The sequence below is a fragment of the Nyctibius grandis genome (genome assembly GCF_013368605.1).
Source record: "Nyctibius grandis isolate bNycGra1 chromosome W unlocalized genomic scaffold, bNycGra1.pri SUPER_W_unloc_1, whole genome shotgun sequence".
Taxonomy (NCBI): Eukaryota; Metazoa; Chordata; class Aves; order Nyctibiiformes; family Nyctibiidae; genus Nyctibius; species Nyctibius grandis.
The window spans coordinates 4,372,370-4,397,916 of NW_027167472.1; positions in this window are offsets into that span (position 1 = coordinate 4,372,370).

Sequence of the window (25,547 nt, forward strand, 5' to 3'; positions counted from 1 at the left end):
GAGAAGAGATTGTCTGCATACTGCCGCATCTGGTTATTTATGTCGCCCACCGCTGGTGCATCGGCATCTGCCCAGCTAAATAATGCTAATATGTTGCCATACGATGGTGGCACACTCAGTACCCACTTATGCCACATGGGTCCAGTAACTTCGAATGCATCTGGATTTACTGGTGTCTGTGGGTCATCCAGGTCATCAAAAATCAGCTCCCGCACAGCTATTTCCCTCAGATTCTTAACACCTCTCTCAATGGTTGTCCACTTGCCTGGGTGGTATATGCCATCATCCCTACAGAGATACCTGTTCCTTAGGCTTTGCAGGAGTCACTGCCAGAGAGTGAGGGGCTCTACACCACTTGCAAGACCCCTATCAATACCCACTTCTCTAGCCATTGGTCCCAGCTGCTTGGCTTCTCTACCATCTAACTCAAAACCATCGGCTCCATTAACCCAGCAGCGGAGCAGCCAAGTAACAAGTTGCTCACCTTCATAACAGCTGTAATCTTTATGCATATCTTGCAATTCACTCAGGGATAGGGATCAAGTGGTTACCTCTGGCTCGGCCTCCTGTGATGTCCCTGGTCGGCCATCACGACTTGCCCTTTTTGTGGTTTTCGTCTTCTGTACAGGGGTGACTGATACCAGCACTGGTTGAGTCCCTAGGTTAGCTGCATCACCCATCACTGGGGGCTGATTAGCTGCAGCCCTTGTTGCCAAAGTCTGGGTCATCACAGCAAGTGCTTCCTGGAGTTGGGTGTTCGCAGTACCCAGTGCAGAGTTCTAAATAGTCTCTGTGGTAGCCGGGGTGCCTGCTGTAGGGACTTGGCAGGGTCTGAGTATCTGCAATTCCAATTGCGGGTGCTGGGGCAGCTGCAGTGTCTGTCATAGGGGCTGGAGCTGCTGTGGTGCTCATTACAGCGGTTACAGCAGTTGTGCTGTATCCACCCTTATACCCATGTTTAAGCAAGATCAAGAACTGAAAGACATTCAAAAGGCCTGACAATATGAGCATGGTGGTTGAAATATCCTACTGGTATTCAAAATTCTCAAAAGCCATTGAGATCAGCCTTGAGAGAAAAGGAAAGTACATGTCACCCACTCCCATTCCATAGAAATCAGAAATAGGCACAGTTCCAAAAGAATTTATAATACCATAAAGCAATGCTAAACAACATAGCAGAGTGATACCTCTCAGCCCATGCCCAGAAGCGATAAACCGCACAAAAGTGGTAACAAACAGCAGCAAAACCACACATTTGATTAGCCACCACAAAAGCAACTGTAAATCCAAACCCCAGAGAATTCCACCCAGTGGCCCTGCTACTGACATCAACATAATGAATGCTCGTAACAAAAACAGTCAAATCTGTGAAAACTTCAACCCTCTAAGACTCTTGGGAGAACTGCAAACTTCTTGCTCTAGGTGATCTATTTATGTCAGGCACCAAATAAACTGTCTTCATTTAGCCCGCACCCGGGGCTAAAAAGTAACAATTTTGCTCTCACCCAATGTCCCTTCCCCAATCATGGAAGGGATTTTGGAAAAAGACTCATGGGTTAAAATTAAACAGATTTAATATAATAAAGAAACCAATATAAATACAAACACAAAGCACACAAAAGTATACTTAGCTACAGGTTACAGCAAGTTGTCCAGGAATAACAATCAGCAATGAGGAATAAAGGGAAGCCAGAAGAAAGAAAAGCAAAAACAACTCCTCTTCTTTTTACCAAGCCCTCCCTTTTATAGTGAACTTGATGTCAATGATATAGAATACACCTGTGGGCCAGCCTGGGTCAGCTGCCCTGCATTTAACTGCTAATGGCCCTACTCACTATGGCTGGCTACAAACTGAAACCAAATCCCAATGAAACCAGTATAACAGGAAAAAGATTTTCTTGCAGCATCAGGCCTCCCTCTAGTGTCATTACAGCCAAGCTCTTTGGGGATCTATGGACCACTGCAGTTTTGTGTTTGCTTTCGATGAAGACTACAGAGCATACATCCGTAACTTCTTATTTGTATCTAAGATGTTAAGAAGCTGTGGCCCACTACACTGCCCCTCCACTCAGGAAATCCAAGTTGAATATTTGCCATCTGATACAATGTTAAATTAAGACTGAAAGACAAAACGTCATTTTAATGCAATAAATGTTGGGTTACTAGTGCTTTGTCTAAAAACTATCCATTTCTTCTGTTTAGCTGGAGATCTTATTAGCACAGGATGTCTCCTGACTGCTTGCAGCCAGCGTTCAGTCTTTCCCATCAGAATTATCTAGGCATGCCTTCTAAGTGTTTGTTACTTATCCACTACTGTAATTTCAGCGTAATTTAACCAAAACAAAAGAAATCTGATATAAATTGCTTCAAAACATGTAGAGAGTGTTGTTTTTTTAAGTTGGTTGAAAGCCTATGGGAACCCTAAGGAAGTCTTGGCTGCATCAGCAATTTGCCAAGAGTATTGTTGGTTGAAAATTGAATAGAAGCTATGACAATTGGACACTTTGACAACTATAACCTGTTAGGGAGGGATGGGATCCACCTGTCTAAAAGAGGCAAGGGAATCTTTGGCAGGAGGCTGGCCAACTTGATGAGGAGGGCTTTAAACTGAAGGAATTAGGGGGTGGGGTCCAGAGTGGTAATGCTCATGCCATTGCCTCTATTGGGGGAATAAGCCAGGCCAACCAGAGCAGAGAGAAAGGTTCCTTAGCTGCCTCCCAAGATAGGAACAAGAAGGCCAACTGCCTCAAGGGTATGTATAGATATCACAGATCCTCTTGCACCTCTCCTGGGAAACCTGCATGCTTGGCTACCTCTCTGAAATGCTTGTATACCAATGCATGCAGCATGGGGAATAAACAGGAAGAATGAAAGATCTATGTGAGGTCGCAGGGCCATGATCTCATTGCAATTACAGAGACATGGTGGGATAGCTCTCATGACTGGAATGCTGCCATGGATGGCTACGTACTTTTTAGGAAGGACAGGTCAACAAGGTGAGGAGGTGGAGTTGCCCTTTATGTGAGAGAGCAACTGGAATGTATCGAGATCTGCCTAGGGGTGGATGAAGAACAAGTCGAGAGCCTATGGGTAAGAATTAAGGGGCAGGCTAACACGGGTGACACTGTTGTAGGGGTTTACTATAGGCCACCTGATCAGGAAGAGGAAGGAGATGAGGCCTTCTACAGACAGCTGGAAGTAGCCTCAGGATCACAGGCCCTAGTTCTCATGGGGGACTTCAATCACCCCGATGTTGGGGGATATTGTTACAGCTAATGGAAAGAATCAAGAGCTGAAGTCAACAAGCTCTCCAAGTTTGAGCCACAGGCCAATCTCCTGTGTGCTTCCCACGGAGCCTCTGCATACTTGACTGCAAACATCACTGTGAACAGTAGCAGACTTAGCACCTGCAAGATCATGTTACAGCACAAAAAGATGATGAAAGGACTGACCAATGGGAAGTTACAGAAAGGCGTGTGGACAGCATGTGGCAGAAGCAGGGTGACCAATCAGGTTTTGCATGGACAGTGCCTGGCTGCATGTACGGAAGCAAATATGTTATAAAAAGGGGCGCTTTTTTTGTAATAAACGGCTTATGCTTGATTCATATTGAATCGTGTGCTGAGTCCTTTTCTCCACAACTGGTGACCCCGACGTGATCGTCCAGCCGGCGAGACACGTTCGGAAGAAGGTTTTACTGGTGGAACAGCGGCGGGCAGAGCTGCTTTACCCGGGACTTAGAGGACACCGTGGATTCGGTGAGCCACCAGGGGCACGATGGGGGGTACTATAACTAAAGAAGAAAGTACGGTCTTGTCTATGTGGCAGCTTGTCTTGAAACAACGGGGGGCAAGTCTCCCGGACCCATCGTTGCAAAAAATGTTGTTGTGGGGGAAAAAGCATGGATGTGATACATCTGCTACTACTGCCTTCAGTTTAACAGTATGGGAAGGATTAGGATCTGCCCTTTTTGAGGCAGCGACAAAGGGAGATAAAGCTGCCATGGAACTGTTAATGACATGGCGTGTAATGAAAGAGACTGTACAAAAAGTAAAGCAACATCAAGACAAAGAGGAAAAGAAGGAGGATTTGGAGCCTCCTGTATTAGTACCCGGCACTTCTGTGCCTCCTCCTGCATCAAAGAATGAAGGGACAAATGTTCCAGGAGAAGAAAAATCAAAGAAGGTAATGACAGAAGAATCTACAAGTGCACCGTCAGTTAAGGTGAAGTTGCTGATACCTACCACTCCTCATGCGGTGGCCGAGTATTATAAAGACTTATTGATCACGGGCACCCCAGAATCGGATGACGAAGGGGTGGTACAGAAGCCCCGGCACATAAAGCGACCATCCTCTGCGAACCCGAGATTGCCACCCTTCAGTGGAGCAACCCCGAAGATAACTGAAGGAGCTGCACATCCTTCTCCTTCTGCGCCACCTGCTGACGATGAAGAACTGTCTCAGGCGCATAGTCGGCTAAGTATTAAAACCCCTCAGCCCACACCAGATAAATCACTTAGTTTACCTGGGATTACTGTGTTCCCTCGGGATCCTGGGAAATTTTGGGAGGCTGTAAAATCATCGACAGCTCAGGAGGGGGAGTGGGAGGTGGTAGAGAAACTGGGAGGCATGGGAGGTGCAGTGGGTGAATCTGGGTCTTTTAGTACTGGTCCTTCTGCTTATCCTGTGATTTTCAATGACCCTGCAGCAGGACAGCCTCATTCACATGTTCCTTTTTCATGGAAGGTGGTACAAGATCTACAAAGAAATGTAGCTCGATATGGGGTGAATTCTCCCCCATGTATGCAAATGTTAAGGCTTTTGACAATGGATGCTTTGACTCCTTGGGATTTTAAGCAACTAGGGAGGATAATTTTTCAACCTGTGCAATTTTCAGTGTTTATGTCAAATTGGAGAAGTGCATGTGAAGCGCAAGCTGCAATAAATTTTCAACTCAATCAGAATGACCCTAGGTATGGTAATGGGGTGGATGTTTTAATGGGAGAGGGTCAATTTGCTAATCCTAGCCATGAGGCTCAATGGGACCCTCTTATCCTGGAACAAATAGAAGCGCTGGGTATGAATGCAATTATAAAAACTGCACAATTGGCGTCCCCAATAGGCAGATATACTACCGTAAGACAAGGACCCAAGGAGCCCTTTTTATCCTTTGTTGAGAGGCTACAAGAAGCAGTTGAAAAGCAAGTTTTTGATGTTGGTTTACAAGATACTCTAGTTATGCAATTAGCTAGGGATAATGCTAATGCTGATTGATTGTCAAAAAATCATTGAAGCTTTACCTGGAGAGCTAGATTTGAATGCTATGATAAAGGCATGTGCAAAAGTGGGTACTGTGGAACATAAGGCTCAAGTTATGGCTGCGATTAGAACTCAGGAGATGCAATGTTATAGATGTGGGAAAAAAGGGCACAGTAAAACACAGTGTCTAAGGGAATGAAGGCAAAATGACTCGACCTAATGTGCTACGTTACCAATGCGGAAGGTCTGGACATTTTGCGAAAGAATGTAAAGCAAAGTCGGGAAACGGGTGGAGGAGCGCGAATGGGCGCGCTCAGACACAAATACTCAAAACTCAGACAGGACTCAAGAATCAGAACTTATTGACACCCTCCATGGGGAGACCTCAGGGGCAGCAGGGATGGATGTATCCACCGCCAAGTCAATAACAATCATGGACACAGCAGTCCATAAAGTACCATTAAATGCAAAGGGACCGATTGGCCCTTTGGCTAGTGCTTTATTAATAGGTAGATCTAGTAGCACAATTATGGGACTTACAGTACATGTAGGGGTGATTGATGCAGATTACACTGGGCGAATATCAGCTATGATCTCTACAGCGACACCTCCTGTAACTATCCCTGCCAATACACGCATAGCACAATGGATACCATTCAGGAGTGCAGTTGCAAAAACCCTTGAAAATGAAAGAGGGGATCAAGGGTTTGGATCTACGGGACCTCCAGCTGTTTACTGGACACAAGACATTACTGCAAAAAAGCCAAATTTGATATGCACTATTCAGTCAGCCACACACCCACCCCGGTCCATCACCTTGAGTGGAATGTTGGACACAGGCGCAGATGTTACTTTGATTGCGCTAACTGCATGGCCAAATTCCTGGCCTCTAAAGACTACTACTCAAGGAGTGATGGGGGTAGGTAGAATTGCTATGGGACTGATTTCAACAGAGGTAGTAACAATCACTAATCCTGAGGGACAGCATGCTACTGTTCGTCCATATGTAACATCTGCACCAATTACCCTATGGGGAAGGGATGTGTTGTCCCAGTGGGGTGTTCGTGTCACCACGGATTTTTGACAGGGGTCACTGTCTTATTTGGTGTCAAGCAACCTACATTGGCGTTAACATGGACCACCGATACTCCGGTGTGGGTGGATCGGTGGCCCCTAACAAAAGAAAAGCTTGATGCCCTCCACCTTCTGGTGCATGAACAACTCACTGCTGGACATATTGAAGAATCGCAAAGTCCTTGGAACACTCCTGTTTTTGTAATCAAGAAGAAATCAGGGAAATGGAGGCTATTGCAAGATTTGAGAGCAGTTAATAAGGTAATGGCTACCATGGGAGCGCTACAACCTGAGTTACCTTCTCCCACCATGCTCCCTTCAGAATGGAGAATTTTGGTTATAGACCTAAAAGACTCTTTTTTTCACCATTCCTTTGGCACCACAAGATAAGGAAAAATTTGCTTTCACTGTACCTGCAATAAACAACAGTGGCCCTGCAAAGAGGTATCATTGGAAAGTATTACCTCAGGGTATGAAAAATTCACCTACAATATGCCAATGGTTTGTAGCTCAGGCCCTTAGTCCAATTAGAGAACAACTCAATCAGGAATATTGTTATCATTACATGGATGATATCTTATTGGCTGCTTCAACAGTTCAGAAATTACAAGAAATGGAAAAATGTACTATAAGTAGTCTTTATGCATTTGGACTCTGTATCGCACCTGAGAAAGTTCAGAGAAAAGCTCCATGGCTCTACTTAGGTTTAAAAGTATTGGAAAAACAGATTATCCCTCAACCAGTAAAATTAGAAGTTAATATTCAGATATTAAATCATGTTCAGAAACTCGCTGGAATGATAAATTGGCTGCGGCCATACTTGGGGCTTACGTCATCACAATTGCAGCCTCTATTCCAATTGTTAGCAGGGGACACAACTTTAACAGCGCCACGACACACTACTTCAGAGATACAGCAACTGATTACAGAAATAGAAAGCAGGCTACATTCCAAATTTGTACATCGTATTGATTTGAATCAGGAAATACAAATTATCACTTTGTTTGATAGGCAAATTCCGTATGCAATAATTGGTCAATGGAATTCAGAATGGTCAGATTTGTTGCACATATTGGAACGGCTGTTTCTACCTTCGAAAACAAAGAAAACTGTCCCCATGATTGCAGAGCTATTGGCACAGATTATCATCAAAGGACGGATGCGATGTCGGGAGCTTGTGGCCAGAGATCCTGCATCACTAACCGTTCCTAATGCAGCTCAATACTTTGAGTGGTGTATGGCCAATAGCTTTGCTTTGCAAACAGCCATGGAGAATTTCTTGGGACAGGTTGTTTACCACTCCTTCCCATCCTGTTGTAAAATTGAGTGCGGAACTTCCAATTGCCACGAGAGTGTTGTGCGCAGACACTCCTGTGGAGGGAATTACCATTTTTACAGATGGATCTGGGAAAACAGGCAAGGCGGGCCTTGTCTGGTATTTTGAGGGCAAGTGGGAATCTATAGTAGTACAACAAAAGGGTTCACCTCAGGTGGTAGAATTATGAGCTGTATTAGAAGTATTTCAAAATTTCCTCACTCCCTTTAATTTGGTTACTGATTCAGCATATGTAGCTGGCATTGTAAAGCAATTGGATAGATCTGTTATAGAGCATATATGTAATCAGTGTGTTTTTGAATTGCTGCGAGCTCTGTGGCAAGAAATTCAAGTCCGAACTGCATTGTTTTATGTTTTATATGTAAGAAATCATACTAATTTGCCTGGGTTTATTGCAGAAGGCAATGCCCGAGTGGACTCTTTGGTTTCTGACCCCACAAATTCTACTGCAATGACTGTACAGGTACCGGACATTAAACAGCAGGCACGTATGTCACGTGAGTTTTTTCATCAAGGATATCGGGCATTACAACGACAATTTCATTTGTCACACAGTGATGCTCGGAATATCGTGGCTATGTGTCCTGATTGTCAACAACTACCACAACCTATGCAGATACAAGGAACTAATCCTCGTGGACTGCAGGCCTTGGACATTTGGCAAACAGATGTAACTCACATTGCTGAATTCGGCAGGTTAAAATATGTTCATGTAACGATTGACACTTTTTCTTCCTTGCTTATTGCTACAGCGCAAACAGGTGAGCATGCTGGCCACGTCATTCGACACTGGCGGAAAGCTTTTGCAACTGCGGGCATCCCTAAACAGATAAAGACTGATAATGGACCTGCTTATCGATCCACTAAAGTTCAGGCTTTTTTACTGGCATGGGGTGTTACTCATATCACTGGAATCCCTCATTCTCACACGGGACAAGCGATCATCGAGCGAGCACATCAGACTCTGAAACACATGCTTTTGATACAAAAAGGGGGAATGAGTGGTGAGACACCCGAAGCTAGACCGGACAAGGCAGTATATGTATGGAACTTTCTCCAAATTCGAACTGATAAAACTGATCCTTCTGTTGTAATGCATTTTGGATCAATGAAAGGACGATCACAGATGGAACCTGGTGTATGGTTTTTATTTGAGATTTGCAAACAGGGCAATGGACGGGACCACATGATTTGTTAACCTGGGGACGGGGTTATGCTTGTGTTTCCACAGATGTAGGACCTCGTTGGATGCCAGCCAGGTGTGTGCGTCCCGCCGTGGGAAAGGAAAAAGAAGTAACTCAGAATCAGGAGACAGCCACTTGAAGATGGGAGGGTTGTATATAGCTGTTTTTCTATATACTCTCATAGCAAGCCTTACAGCATGGATACCATCTCAACCGAAAACCAATGTCTGCGTCACATTAGCAAATGTCACAAGGCAGGACACTATTTGTTTTGCCACTACATCCCCTGAGAATCCTTTCTCCACCTGTTTGGTGGGTGTTCCGTTGGATAGGTGGCCTGTACCATCAGAGGCTAAAGGGACCTTTCAGAATGAATCATTGGTGAATACCTGGGATGCATGGGTGTCTTATTTGCCTCGAGCACCCTTAGAACCTCAGGAGCTTGAACTTTTAGGGGCAGTTAAAATGGACTATTGCTTGTACTTCAACTATACAGGGAAAAATCAATCCTTGGCATGGGTAGTTAATTCGAGTCTAGCTGTCTAGAGGAATGATAGTGCATGGTTTAATTTCACTTCTCCTAACATTTCTAGATCTTCTAATGCTCCCCTGGCTCTGCCCTCAGGAGTATTTTTTCTATGTGGAGATCGAGCGTGGGGGGCCATACCTTCTCACATAAAAGGAGGACCATGTAGCTTAGGACGCTTAACTCTTTTGGCTCCTAACACTTCTATGATTTATCAACATCGCTATAAACGAACCAAGAGAAACATTCATGCCTTTACTGAGGAATGTGATGACCAGGTCACCCTATGGAATAAGGGTAAAATTTTTGCAGCTTCTTTACTAGTGCCTGGAGCAGCTGCTGCTAGAGCATTAAGTACCTTGAATAAGTTGGGATGCTGGCTTTCAAAACAGACCAATGCTACTTCTGCGGCCTTAAGTAATTTGCTGTTAGATGTAGACTCAGTTAGACATGCTACACCGCAAAATAGGGCTGCTATTGATTTTCTTCTATTAGCACATGGGCACGGGTGTGAAGATTTTGAGGGAATGTGTTGCATGAATCTGTCAGATCACTCAGAGTCTATACATAAGGCGATTCAAACATTGAAAGATGGGGTCAGCAAGCTGAAAGAATCAGATGGATTTGGATGGTTGAATTCTCTTCTATCAGGTTGGGGCATTAAGGGATGGTTATTGGGATTAGTCAAGATGGGATTGGGTGTTATCCTTGTAATATTTTTGATATTGTTGTTTGGATGTTGTTTGTTGCGGTGTGTCTCAGGCATGATAGAATCAGCAGTGAAAAAGGTATGGATGGTTCAAGAACTTACAGGATCTGCTGATCCTATGATGCCTGAGGAAATGGTGGGAATGAAGGAAATACGGATGTATCCATGATCTTTTTAAAACAAAGAGGGGGAATTGTTGGGGGATATTGTTGCAGCTAACAGAAAGAATCAAGAGCTGAAGTCAACAAGCTCTCCAAGTTTGAGCCACAGGCCAATCTCCTGTGTGCTTCCCACGGAGCCTCTGCATACTTGACCGCAGACATCACTGTGAACAGTAGCAGACTTAGCACCTGCAAGATCATGTTACAGCACAAAAAGATGATGAAAGGACTGACCAATGGGAAGTTACAGAAAGGCGCGTGGACAGCGTGTGGCAAAGGCAGGGCAACCAATCAGGTTTTGCATGGACAGTGCCTGGCTGCATGTACGGAAGCAAATATGTTATAAAAAGGGGCTTGTTTTTTGTAATAAACGGCTTATGCTTGATTCATATTGAATCGTGTGCTGAGTCCTTTTCTCCGCACCCCAATATCTGCTGGAAAGACAACACAGCTAGGCACCCACAGTCCAGGAGGTTCCTACAGAGCATTGATGATAACTTTCTGACACAGGTGGTGGAGGAGCCAATGTGGAGAGGTGCGCCGCTACACCTCGTGTTAACAAATAACGAAGGTCTGGTTGGAGATGTGAAAGTTGGGGGTAGCCTGGGTTGTAGCGACCACGAGATGGTGGAGTTCAGGATTCTGCGTGGAGGAAGCAGGGCAATAAGTAGGACCACAACCCTGGACTTCAGGAGAGCTGACTTTGGCCTCTTCAAGGACCTCCTTGGGGGTATCCCATGGGTTAGGGCTCTAGAGGGCAGGGGGGTCCATGAGAGCTAGTCAATATTCAAACATCCCTTCCTCCAAGCTCAAGATCGGTACATCCCTATGAGCAAGAAATCAAGCAAAGGGGGCAGGAGACCTGCATGGATGAGCAAGGAGCTTCTGACAAAACTGAAATGGAAGAAGGAAGTCTACGGAATGTGGAAAAAGGGACAGGCCACTTGGGAGAAATATAGGAAGGTTGTCAGAGCATGCAGGGAGGCGACGAGGAAGGCTAAGGCCCACTTGGAATTAAATCTCGCAAGGGAGATCAAGGACAACAAGAAGGGCTTCTTCAAGTACATCAGCAACCAAAGGAAGACTAGGGAAAATGTGGGCCCACTGCTGAATGAGGAGGGTACCCTGGTGACGGACTATACGGAGAAGGTGGAGTTACTGAATGCCTTCTTTGCCTCAGTCTTTACTACTAAGGCCAGCCCTCAAGAATCCCAGACCCTGGAGGTACAAGAGAAATTCTGGAGAAAGAAAGACTTTCCCTTGGTGACAGAGGATCAGGTTGGAGATCATTTAGACAAACTGGACACCCACAAATCTATGGGCCCCAATGGGATACATCCATGAGTGTTGAGGGAACTGGCAGATGTTATTGCCCAGCCACTCTCTATCATCTTTGAAAGGTCATGGAGAACAGGAGAGGTTCCTGAGGACTGGAGGAAGGCCAATGTCACTCCAGTCTTCAAAAAGGGCAAGAAGGAGGACCCAGGCAACTACAGGCCGATCAGCCTCACCTCCATCCCTGGCAAGGTGATGGAGCAGCTCATTCTGGATGCCATCTCTAAGCATGTGGAGAAGGTCATCAGAAGTAGTCAACATGGATTCACCAAGGGGAAATCATGCCTGACCAATCTGATAGCCTTTTATGAGGACATGACTGGCTGGGTAGATGAGGGGACAGCAGTGTATGTTATCTACCTTGACTTCAGCAAGGCTTTTGACACTGTCTCCCATAACATCCTCATAGGAAAGCTCAGGAAGTGTGGCTTAGATGAGTGGACAGTGAGGTGGATTGAAAACTGGCTGAACGACAGAGCCCAGAGGGTTGTGATCAGCAGTGCTCAGTCTAGTTGGAGGCCTGTGGCTAGTGGTGTTCCCCAGGGGTCAGTACTGGGTCCATTCCTGTTTAACTTATTCATCAATGACCTGGACAAAGGGACAGAGTGTAACCTCAGCAAGTTTGCTGATGACACAAAACTGGGAGGAGTGGCTGATACACCAGCAGGCTGTGCTGCCATTCAGCGAGACCTGGACAGGCTAGAGAGCTGGGCAGAGAGGAACTTCATGAAATTCAACAAAGGCAAGTGTAGGGTCCTGCACCTGGGGAGGAATAACCCCATGCACCAGTACAGGCTGGGGGTTGACCTGCTGGAAAGCAGCTCTGCGGAGAAAGACCTGGGAGTTCTGGTGGACAATTTGTTCACCATGAGCCAGCAATGTGCCCTTGTGGCCAAGAAGGCCAACGGTATCCTGGGGTGCATTAGGAAGAGTGTGGCCAGCAGGTCGAGGGAGGTTATCCTCCCAATCTACACTGCCCTAGTGAGGCCACACCTGGAGTACTGTGACCAGTTCTGGGCCCCCCAGTTCAAGAAAGACAAGGAACTACTGGAGAGAGTCCAGCGGAGGGCTACAAAGATGATTAGAGGACTGGAGCATCTCTCTTATGAGGAGAGGCTGTGAGAGCTGGGTCTGTTCAGCTTGGAGAAGAGAAGACTGAGAGGGGATCTTATCAACACTTACAAATACCTTAGGGGTGGGTATCAAGAGGAGGGGGCCAGACTCTTCTCAGTGGTGCCCAGCGACAGGACAAGGGGCAATGGGCACAAGCTGAAACATGGGAAGTTCCATCTGAATATTAGGAGGAACTTTTTTACTTTGAGGGTGACAGAGCACTGGAACAGGCTGCCCAGGGAGGTTGTGGAGTCTCCTTCTCTGGAGATATTCAAAACCCGCCTGGACGCGACCCTGTGCAATGTGCTCTAGGTGAACCTGCTTTGGCAGGGTGTTGGACTAGATGATCTCCAGAGGTCCCTTCCAACTCTAACCATTCTGTGATTCTGTGATTCTGTAATCTCTAAAGTGATTTCTGGTACCACATGAAACTCCTTTCTTCTCAGTGAAGCCTTTGTCCAACCAAATTCAATAAAAAGAAACTGATGTGTAGTGTATTGTAGTGCTCAGTAACATCATGTCTTCTGCTTTAACTAATAGACTAATAGGCTGTCAGATGCAAACAAGCAGATCCCCATCATTAATAGGAAAGAATCTGTTAACTAGCTGAATGATTTTTCGCATTTTCACAGAAGTACTCAGCACTGAGATTGACTACTGGATATGCAGCTGGCATACAGGAACCATCCTACAGAGGAGGAAGAATGAACACAAACCAGAACATTTTACATACTGGATTTCTGCCTGTCTGACCACATGACCAGGATTTTTGTTTATGAAACGAGCCCTGTCATGCTTTCAAGACATAGGAAATCCTTGAGTAATAAAAGCCAAAGATGATAAATAAACCAACCCCCTCCCCCCAGGAACTGCAGAAACAAAGCAAAATTCAGATTTACATTTCTTAAGAAACCTAAGTCTTGCTGAAAGCAAGTAGGACTCAGGCTTAGAAATTTCTGAATGACTTAAAAAAATGTGGCTTAAAGCTATAGGTCATTTAGGCCTTTCTCAAAATGTGGCCTTTCTCTTCTCAGAAGTCTCTTAGTATTTGTTTTAAATGACCATGGAGATTTCTGTCTGTCTCATAGCATCACAGAACAGTTGAGGTTGGAAGGCACCTCTGGAGTCTACAGCAGGTTGCTCAGGGCTGTGTCCCATCAAGTTTTGAATATCAACAAGGATGGAGACTCCACAGCCTGTCTGGGCAACCTGTTCCAGTGTTTGACCAACCCCAATATGAGGAAGATTTTTTTTGTTTAAATGGTGTCTGAGCCGACACAGGCAGGACACAGGAACAGCCACAAGACCACAGATAATATGCAAAGAGCAAATTTATCCCCGTTACCTCTGTGGGGATCTGTTCCGTGTCCCCCTTTTTTTTTCTTCCTTTCGACATTGTCTCAGAAACCGTATGCCATGTGCTCAGACACCATCTTGTGGAGTTACCGGACTGCCTGACCTTGGCGACGTTTTATGACACAATAAGGTAGGCGCCGACCTGACCTTGGCAACATTTTATGACGCAATAAGGTAGGCGCCGGCTTGAGGCCTCCGCCCTCCACCCGCCTCCGGATGTGTCTCTCTGGCGACAGCCTGACAATGGGCCAATCCTACGGCGCAGGAACCGGACATGTCCCGCCCTCGGACCTCTGATTGGTGCGAACTGTTGACTGGCGGCTCCAAGTCACATGACTCTGCCGGAAAAACTCTATAAAAGAGGCTGGACCGCCCGACCACGCGGGACCCCACCACCATCTTCCGAGAAGGAACAAAGGATCCTGCGGGATGCCACTGGATCTCAGGGTGGTGACTATCCTTTCCCTCTCAACTGTTCTCTTTTCCTCTCTTTCTTTTACTCCTCTCTCTCTCTCTCTCTCTCTTCCTTGCTCACTGAGTTGCCTCATTGTTGGACTTAATAAAGTCAGAGTTAAGTTTATTGATACCGTGCCTCGGTTGTGCTTTGTCCGAACTCAAGGATCACAAATCTATTTTATCTTGGGTCAGGATTTTGGGGGGTGCTTTACCTGCAGGCAGGTTAAGCATACCGGGTGATTTATAATTTGGCAGGCCCCGCGTGGGGGCTGACTGCATTGAACCAGGCACGCCGCACGTGGGCTGCACTGGAGTTACTAATCAGGCGGGTCCCTCTCGGGGACTGACTGCATTGTATTTCTAGATTTACTCCTTTTTGCTAATTAGGCGGGCCCATGTGGGCTGTCTGCATTTTATTTCTAGATTTACTCCTTTTTTACTAATTAGGCGGGCCCACGTAGGCTGTCTGCATTTTATTTCTAGATTTGCTTTTGAGGCAGACCTTAATCCGGAATCTGACAACCTCGCAAAACGGGGGATCTCCGAAGCAGCACCCGGGGCAAAGGCACGCAAGCGGGGACGCAGGCACCGCGGAGCTCGGTTCCTGCTAGAGAGAGAGAGAGATTCCGGGCCTGCTGCTTTCGCCTGGATATTAGGGGTTTCTTGCAGGCAGTAGTTTTCCACTGGGCTTTGATCTTTCTCACAGCAGGGCAGGAATCTCAGGCATAAACAATTAGGTCCCCCTGAGTCTTATCACAGGCCTATGTTATCTGAATGTAGATGCTCTACTTGTCCAGCACACAAGACTAAACAACAGGTACTAGTATGATATACGTGTTTTTTGACACCCCAGGTGCAAGTCACTTGAGCGTGTTTACAATCCTCCTCGCCAATCTTCTGTTACATTTCCATATTCCACCCCCTCGCTCAAGAGACCGCTTCTCCTGGGGAGTGCAAAGCTGGACGTGCACATTTGGATTGCGGGGTGTAGAGCAGAGTAATATACAGAGGCACGCAATAAATACATATAGAAAAAGGAATAAACATAGATGTCTATACAATAATGCCATAGCATCACTAATTACAAAGAAGGGCCAAAGATAAACAAGACTGTGAACAACATCCCTGCAGTGTCCAAATTTACTTGATTCACACGCTCTAAAAGAGATAACTGCTGTGAGAACCAAAACAGTATCTTCTCCTCAGAGCCACCTGCATGTGTCAACAGAAAGGCCTTAACCATGCTTGCGTGGAAGCGAAGTCACACAGCAGACAGCACAACTATGGGGGGACCACGACCACCAGAGACCACCCAAGACCCCTCGCAGCATGCTACTTGCATGCTCATCCAGTCATTTCAGCATTCCCCAAGTAATGCCTGGTGTCGGGTTGACTGTTCTACATCACTTGCGTGGTCCCTGTACTTTCAGTATCTGCATTTCTGGTACTGGGTTCTGGTTGTGGTTTCTCCAGCTCATGGTATGGCTTCATGTATCTCACAGGTAGCCAACGAGGACCTGTTGGGAGTAAAACACAAGCATATCCCCTCCCCCATGTCAACAATTCTACTGGTCCACGCCAATCAGTTGGGCCTGGCAGACCTTTATACCAAACCTTAGGATTTTGTGTAAAGGGTACTTTACCCTGAAAATGTCGTTCCACTATCATGGTATCTAATTGACATGATGACCGATTTAGAAAATTTAAAGTGAACACAGCCATATCTAGTTGTTCTTGAGGAGTTGTGGCTACACTGCCCCTTTTTTGTTTTTGCAACATGTGTTTCAAGTTTTGATGTGTCCATTTGACGTGCGGAAAACAGACTCCACAACTGGCAAGGTTGTAAAGTAGGTATGTTTATTCAGCGCTGGGCAGCACAGGGGGTAGTCCCACCAAAATCGTGTGCCCCAGTTTGGCAAATTCCCAGAGAATATATACCATAAAGTTATACATAGTCATAGGATATCCAAGAACTCATTTACATAGCCATGAGATATGCATATGTCCGTTTGCATGCACAGTCGTTTTTCCTGGTGGTCTTCAGATGAAGGCCAGTAGTCTTCCTCACTGTGTTGGCTGACTGACCCCTGCTTCTGCGCAAACTCAGTCTGGGGATCACGTAGGCCACGTCCTTTGAGGTAGCTATTGCAATTCCCTTATGTCCATGTTCCCATGCATCCGCCCCTCCCAAGGCCCAGCCATCTGAAGTGAGACCATCCTGAAGCCTCCTTAGCTTACAGCCATTATCACTCTCCAAATTGTAAAAGCTTCCCTTTGTTTAGTTGAGCACCCAGGATAGTCGAGTAATTAAAGTATTTACAATATCCCCCTTGCCCTTGGGGTCTCACATTCAATTATGGCTTGTCCTGTGGGGGTGTGCGGGATACCTGTAACGTGAGACACACCCCACTGTTGTAGGAATAAGGCCGCTGCTTGAGATACATAGGCGGGTCCATTGTCTGTTTTTATTTGTTTGGGGAGGCCCATAAGTGCAAAGCACCTTGTCCAATGTTTCTTAACATCCTGAGTCCGTTCCCCTGTAGCTGCAGAAGCAACAACATAACCAGAAAAGGTATCCACAGTAACGTGAACATACTTTTGCCTGCCAAAAGGTGGATAATGTGTAACATCTGTTTGCCAAATTTCATTAGCCTTCAGTCCCCTGACATTTACACCATCATGATAAGTTGCAGGATTATATAATTGACAATCATTACATGCCCGAATAATATCACGAGCCTGCGTTTTTGTGAGAGCAAATTCTTTCTGTAAACTGCGAGCATTTTGATGGAAAAAGGAGTGAGATAATTGTGCATGTTGAAATCATTGAGTAAGGGAGGATGATGTTATGGGTAAAACAGTGTACTTATCAGCTACCCCATTCCCTTCTACCAGAGGTCCTGGCAAGCGAGTGTGAGAGACCGAATATGAACAATAAAGCAAGGATGCCGTCATTGCTAAAGCAGAGTTGCAATAGCAAGGAAAAGTTTATACAGCTCTTTATTGCTAATTTCTTTGATAAATGCAGCTTCTAAGCAGTTAATAGCGCCAACAGCATATAGTGAATCTGATACAATATTAATAGGTTCACTTGCAAACAATTTCAGAGCTAAATTATTGCAGATAATTCAACAATCTGAGTGGACGCTTCCACAGTAATTCATGTGTGTTGCCATTGTGCCTCTTCCTTCCAGGCCACTACAGCCTTCTTTGTTTTACCTGAGCCGTCTGTAAAAACTGTTTTTGCATTTGGTATAGGGTGAGGCACCATCACCCTCTGTGGTTGTAAACAGAGGGAAGGTAAGGCTTGCAAGATTTTATTCTGTGGCAAAGTAAACCGGATATCATTCAAATAATCAGCCAGAGCAGCCTGAAATTCAAGGCTGTCCCTCATCAGAGTAATGTGGGCTTCCTTATGTCACGGCATGCTGGCAACAACAATTGTGACTTTGCTGTTGCAGATACTGAGCATGTGCACAACAGACCCTGTTTTATTGGGGGGGCACCGGGCCTCACGCCCCTCTTCCAGTTTCCCTGCATGGGGTTTCCATCCTTATCAAACCTTGATCGACACTGCTTTAATGATAGCCCTTTTCACACTTAGGACATAATCCTCTGGGTGTTCTAGGTCTTTTTGATTCTTTCTGCTCATCTTTTCTCTTTACTGTCAGATTTGGGCAGTTCTTTCTAATATGCCCCATTTGATTACACTCAAAACATTTCATTTCTGCTCGTCCCACAATGAGTTGCTGAGCCAAGGCACTTGCAAGTAAAGTAGCCCTATGCTCTTCAGAGCCTGCGTTCTGACAGGCTTTAATAAATTCTGCTATACTTCTGTAAGAGTTTCTTAGAGGGGCCAAAATGTTTTGACAATCTGCATTTGCATTTTCATAAGCCAATTGTAATAACAGCGTTTCTACTGTATTTTCATCATCAATCTGCCTGCTCAATGCAGCTTGTAAACGGTCAATAAATGTAACATAGGGCTCTTGAGCTCCTTACCTGACTGCCGCAAAAGAGGGCTGACATTTCCCTGACACCGCAACACGTTTCAGACACTTTAAAGCCAATGCAGATATCTGTTGTAAACGCTGTTGAGGTAGCCGTGCCTGTACCCCTGGTGTCACATAGTGATTAATTCCCAAATATTCATCTAAGCCGCCCGCTTCCATATTTTCAGAAGTGCCTGCAGAAGCAGCCTCCTGGTACTCTGCCAGCCACACTGAATATTGTGCAGGTGTTAAAATCATCCGTAAAAGTGACTTCCAATCATGTGGAGTCATAGTATAGGATTCCCCAATGACTGTTATTAAATTTAAAGTATAGTTACTGTGCAAACCATAGTCTCTCACCGCCTTCCGTACTTCCTTAATCATTTCATAAGTAAGGTATTGATACTCAGGAGGGTGATTTGGGCGATAGATTACCGGCATCGCCGTCAGCATGGTAAAATCTCCTTTACGATTGGCTTCCTCTCTACATTTTTCTGCCAGCCTTTTGTATTTCGTTACACGAGACTCTGGCGCCTTTTCAGCAAAGCCAATAGGTGGCTCGGCAGACGCAGGATACGGAGGAACTGTTGGTGTTAACTGTGCTCTGGCCGTAGCCGCTGCCGTTGCCGGCTGCGAGATCCCCTGTACCAAAGGGACGGCTGCAGCTGTTTCTTTTACCGATGTTAATGGTGGGTATAAATTGGACTGTATGTCTGGATCTGTGAAATCAGGATCAGAAGGATCGTCTGATTCTCTGAAGACTGTTTCATATAGAGGCTCCTGTTGCTCCTTCACATCCACCAAGGTGTTAATAGGAGTGGATGCCTGAGATTGCAAATACTCCTCTGCAGGCTGGAGTGCAGAGAGTGCTGTAAAAACAACCCTCCACGTTGCTTCTAAATCCTCTAGAATATCAGACTGCAACGTGTTCCGTTTTTGTATTTCTACCCCCACTTTCGCCCAGATCTTTGCATCCTAAGTCCCTGATACAGGGAACCAGGCACAGTTGTCTTTGATCCATACTAATAACTGCACCAGTTTCGCTAATTGGACCTTATAGCCCTGTTCGCGTAATATACGCTGTAATACCTCAGTGTAGAGCTTATGCTCTTGGGAACTAGCCTGTCCCATGTTTATTGCGATCGCGGAACTCACTGATCCTGGGGACTCTCCGGTCCTGGGGACATTCCGGTCCTGGGGACTCTCTGGTCCTGAGGATTCTCCAATCCTGGGGACTCTCCGGTCCTGGGGACTCTGATCCTGGCACGTGCTAGCCCCTGACAATCGTTCAATCAGAGTCGCCGCCACTTCGTTTATCTTCAACCCTGTTCGGGCGCCATTTGCGGCAGGCGGAAAAGAAGGCACGGACTCTGCGATCGAGGATGCAAGGGCCTGAAGCCGAAAGGCCTAAGGCCTTTTTTATTGTTATTCTACTACCCTATTTAACTGCTACAATGCAGGAGCCACACTATGCAGTTCAAGATAACATCAACATTCACACTCATCACCCATTCTAGGAAGAGACACAGTGTTCTAGGCTCAAAACATCAACAACCATTCCCTGTTTTCAGCTCTGTGTTCAGAACTGACCTTCAACACATGTTTACTTCTTTCATGCCTCAAAGGCCCTGTGAACTGGTCTCGGCTCCTTTATCTTAAAAGCAAGCAAAAACTATTCTCAATGCAGCGTTCCCAAGCGAATCTTCTGCTCTTCAAGTAAAGCACAGCTGTTTGCAGGCCGATGGTCTTCCACAACATCCCATGTTTCAGTTTGTGCCCATTGCCCCTTGTCCTGTCACTGGGCACCACTGAGAAGAGCCTGGTCCCATCCTCTTGAAACCTGCCCCTAAGATATTTGTAAGTATTGATAAGATCCCCTCTCAGTCTTCTCTTCTCCAGGCTAAACAGACCCAGCTCCCTCAGCCTTCCCTCATAAGAGAGATGCTCCAGTCCTCTAATCATCTTTGTAGCCCTCCACTGGAGTGTCTCCAGTAGTTCCTTGTCTTTCTTGAACTGGGGGGCCAAGAACTGGTCACAGTACTCCAGGTGTGGCCTCACTAGGGCAGTGTAGAGCGGGAGGATAACCTCTTCCACACTCTTCCTAATGCACCCCAGGATACCATTGACCTTCTTGACGACAAGGGCACATTGCTGGCTCATGGTGAGCTGCTTGTCCACCAGAACTCCCAGGTCTTTCTCTGCAGAGCTGCTTTCCAATCAGTACTGGTGCATGGGGTCATTCCTCCCTAGGCGCAGGACCCTACACTTGCCTTTGTTGAACTTCATGAGGTTCCTCTCCGCCCCGCTCTCTAGCCTGTCCAGGTCTCGCTGAATGGCAGCACAGCCTTCTGGTGTATCGGCCACTCCTCACAGTTTTGTGTCATCAGCAAACTTGCTGAGTGTACACTCTGTCCCTTCGTCCAGATCATTGATGAATAAGTTAAACAGGACTGGACCCAGTACTGACCCCTGGGGAACACCGCTGGCTACAGGCCTCCAACTAGACTCTGCGCCACTGATCACAACCCTTTGAGCTCTGCCATTCAGCCAGTTCTCAATCCACCTCACTGTCCACTCATCTAACCCACACTTCCTGAGCTTTCCTATGAGGATATTGTGGGAGACAGTGGTGTCAAAAGCCTTGCTGAAGTCAAGGTAGACAACATCCACTGCTGTCCCCTCATCTACCCAGCCAGTCATGTCCTCATAGAAGCCATCAGATTGGTCAGGCATGATTTCCCCTTGGTGAATGCATGTTGACTACTCCTGATAACCTTCTTTTCCTCCACATGCTTAGAGATGGCATCCAGAATGAGCTGTTCCATCACCTTTCCAGGGATGGAGGTGAGGCTGACCAGCCTGTAGTTGCCTGGGTCCTCCTTCTTGCCCTTTTTGAAGACTGGAGTGACATTGGCCTTCCTCCAGTCCTCAGGAACCTCTCCTGTTCTCCATGACCTTTTAGAGATGATGGAGAGTGGCTTGGCAATAACATCTGCCAGCTCCCTCAGCACTTGTGGATGTATCCCATTGGGGCCCATAGATTTGTGGGTGTCCAGTTTGTCTAAATGATCTCTAACCTGATCCTCTGTCACCAAGGGAAGGTCTTCCTTTCTCCAGACTTTCTCTCTTACCTCCAGGGCCTGGGATTCCTGAAGGCCAGCCTTAGCAGTAAAGACTGAGGCAAAGGCGGCATTCAGTAACTCCACCTTCTCCGTATAGTCCGTCACCAGGGTACCCTTCTCATTCAGCAGTGGGCCCACATTTTCCCTCGTCTTCCTTTTGCTGCTGATGTACTTGAAGAAGCCCTTCTTGTTGTCCTTGATGTCCCTTGTGAAATTTAATTCCAAGTGGGCCTTAGCCTTCCTCATCGCATCCCTGCATACTCTGACAGCCTTCCTATATTTCTCCAAAGTGGCCTGTCCCTTTTTCCACATTCCGTAGACTTCCTTCTTCCATTTGAGTTTTGCCAGAAGCTCCTTGCACATCCATGCAGGTCTCCTGCCCCCTTTGCTTGATTTCTTGCTCATAGGGATGCACCGATCTTGAGCTTGGAGGAAGGGATGTTTGAATATTGACCAGCTCTCTTGGACCCCCCTACCTTCTAGAACCCTAACCCATGGGATACCCCTAAGTAGGTCCTTGAAGAGGCCAAAGTCAGCTCTCCTCAAGTCCAGGGTTGTGATCCTACTTATTGCCCTGCTTCCTTCACGCAGGATCCTGAACTCCACCATCTCATGGTCACTGCAGCTGAGGCTACCCCCCACCTTCACGTCCCCAACAAGACCTTCGTTATTTGTTAGCACAAGGTCTAGCAGCGCACCTCTCCACATTGTCTCCTCCACCACCTGTGTCAAAAAGTTATTGTCAATGCTCTGCTGGAACCTCCTGGACTGTGGGTGCCTAGCTGTATTGTCTTTCCAGCAGATATCAGGGTGCTTGAAGTCCCCCATGAGAACCAGGGCCTGTGATCATGAGACTACTTCCAGCTGCCTGTAGAAGGCCTCATCTCCTTCCTCTTCCTGACCAGGTGGCCTGTAGTAAACACCCACAACAGTGTCACCCATATTAGCCTGCCCCTTAATTCTTACCCATAGGCTCTCGACTTGTTCTTCATCCACCCCTAGGCAGATCTCGATACATTCCAGTTGCTCTCTCACATAAAGGGCAACTCCACCTCCTTGCCTTGCTGGCCTGTCCTTCCTAAAAAGTACATAGCCATCCATGGCAGCATTCCAGTCATGTGAGCTATCCCACCATGTCTCTGTAATTGCAATGAGATCATGGCCCTGTGACCGCACATAGATCTCTAATTCCTCCTGTTTTTTCCCCATCCTGCGTGCATTGGTGTATAGGCATTTCAGAGGAGTAGTCAAGCATGAAGGTTTCCCAGAATAGGTGCAAGAGGATCCACCATAGCTATACATACCCTTGAGGCGGTTGGCCTTTTGGTTCTCATCTTGGGAGGCAGTTATGGAACGTTTCTCGCTGTTCTGAAATCAGTTCAAGAGGCCTAAGGAATATTTTCTAGGTAAAAGGAAGAGAAGTAAAATCCATTAATGAACACTTAATGCTTTGTATTCTAAGACCTGAATTTTCAAGGTTTGATATAATTCTTTTGAACATCTGGTGACAACAGTTTATTCATAGTTGATGGAAATTATCTCACCTTATGCATGGTCTGAGCAAATGGCTCTAATCTGTCACTATAGCAATAAATGAAAGAGTAGAAAAAGGTAAGTTTAGGATTTAATTTACCTATTTCCTAAGGTGGCCAAGGTGAATTGCATCTAAAACATGTTTCTCTTCACTAGTACTAGAAAGGAGCCCAGGGTTATTTGTTCATCTGCAGACATATTCATTGTAGGCATCAAAAGTTAGGGAAGATATTCAACTTACCCTGGAGGAAGTAGTTTGCTTTTCATACCATGCTCTTAGTTAAGCTTATTAGGTAGCATGTACAGAATTTGGTAACAGCCAAGGAAGGTATCATAATAGAGATCACATTTTATATTTTTATTAGATTCTGGAAAAAATAGTTCAATTCTGAACTTATATAGAATCATAGAATCGTCTTCGTTGGAAAGGACCTTTAACATCATCGAGTCCAACCGTTACCCTAGCACTGCCGAGTCCACCACTAAACCATGTCCCTAAGCACCATATCTACACATCTTTTAAATATCTCCAGGGATGGTGACTCCACCACTTCCCTGGGCAGCCTGTTCCAATGCTTGATAACCCTTTCCGTGAAGAACTTTTTCCTAATATCCAATCTAAACCTCCCCTGGCACAACTTGAGGCCATTTCCTCTCGTCCTATCACTTGTTACTTGGGAGGAGAGACTAACACCCGCCTCGCTACAACCTCCTTTCAGGTAGTTGTAGAGAGTGATAAGGTCTCCCCTGAGCCTCCTTTTCTCTAGACTAAACAACCCCAGTTCTCTCAGCTGCTCTTCGTAAGACTTGTGCCCTAGATCCTTTACCAGTTTCGTTGCCCTTCTTTGGATGTGCTCCAGCACCTCAATGTTTTTCTTGTAGTGAGGGGCCCAAAACTGAACACACTATTCGAGGTGCGGCCTCACCAGTGCCGAGTACAGGAGGACAATCACTTCCTTTGTCCTGCTGGCCACACTATTTCTGATACAAGCCAGGATGCTGTTGGCCTTCCTGGACACATGGGCACACTGCTGGCTCATATTCAGCCGGGTATCGATCAACACCCCCAGGTCCTTTTCTTCCAGACAGCTTTCCAGCCGCTCTTCCCCAAGCCTGTAGTGTTGTTGTGCTCCAAGTGCTGGACCCTACACTTAGCCTTGTTGAACCTCATACAGTTTGCCTTGGCCCATCGATCCAGCCTATCCAGATCCCTCTGCAGAGCCTTCCTACCCTCAAGCAAATCAACACTCCCACACAACTTGATGTCATCTGCAAACTTACTGAGGGTGCACTCGATCCCCTCATCCAGATCATTGATAAAGATATTAAACAAAACTGGCCCTAATACTGAGCCCTGGGGAACACCACTTGTGACCGGCTGCCAACTGGATTTAACTCCATTCACCACAAGTCTTTGGGCCTGGCCATCCAGCCAGTTTTTTTACCCAGTTAAGCTTACACCCATCCAAACCATGAGCAGTCAGTTTCTCCAGGAGAATGCTGTGGGAAACGGTGTCAAAGGCTTTACTAAAGTCTAGGCAGACAACATCCACAGCCTTTCCCTCATCCAGTAAGCAGGTCATCTTGTCATAGAAGGAGATCGGGTTAGTCAAGCAGGACCTGCCTTTCATAAACCCATGCTGACTGGGCCTGATCGCCTGGTTGTCCTGTACGTGCCCCATGATGGCACTCAAGATGATCTGCTCCATAACCTTCACGGGCACCGAGGTCAGACTGACAGGTGTGTAGTTCCCTGGATCCTCCTTCTGGCCCTTCTTGTAGATGGGCATAACATTTGCTAACCTCCAGTCACCTGGGACCTCCGCAGTTAGCCAGGACTGCTGATAAATGATGGAAAGTGGCTTGGTGAGCACTTCTGCCAGCTCTCTCAGTACCCTTGGGTGGATCCCATCCAGCCCCATAGATCTGTGCATGTCTAAGTGGCATAGCAGGTTTCCCCTTGGATTATGGGGGCTTCATTCTGCTCCCTGTCCCTGTCTTGCAGCTCAGGGGGCTGGGTACCCGGAGAACAACTGGTCTTACTACTAAAGACTGAGGCAAAGAAGGCATTAAGCACCTCAGCCTTTTCCTCAGCCTTTGTTATTATGTTCCCCCCTGCATCCAATAAAGGATGGAGTTTCTCCTTAGCCCTCCTCTTGTTGCTAATATATTTATAGAAACATTTTTTATTGCCTTTTACGGCAGTGGCCAGATTAAGTTCTAGTTGGGCTTTGGCCCTTCTAATTTTCTCCCTGCATAGCCTCACAACATCCTTCACAGAATCACAGAATCACAGAATCAACCAGGTTGGAAGAGACCTCAGGGATCATCGAGTCCAACCGTTGCCCTGACACCACCCTGTCAACTAGACCATGGCACTAAGTGCCATGT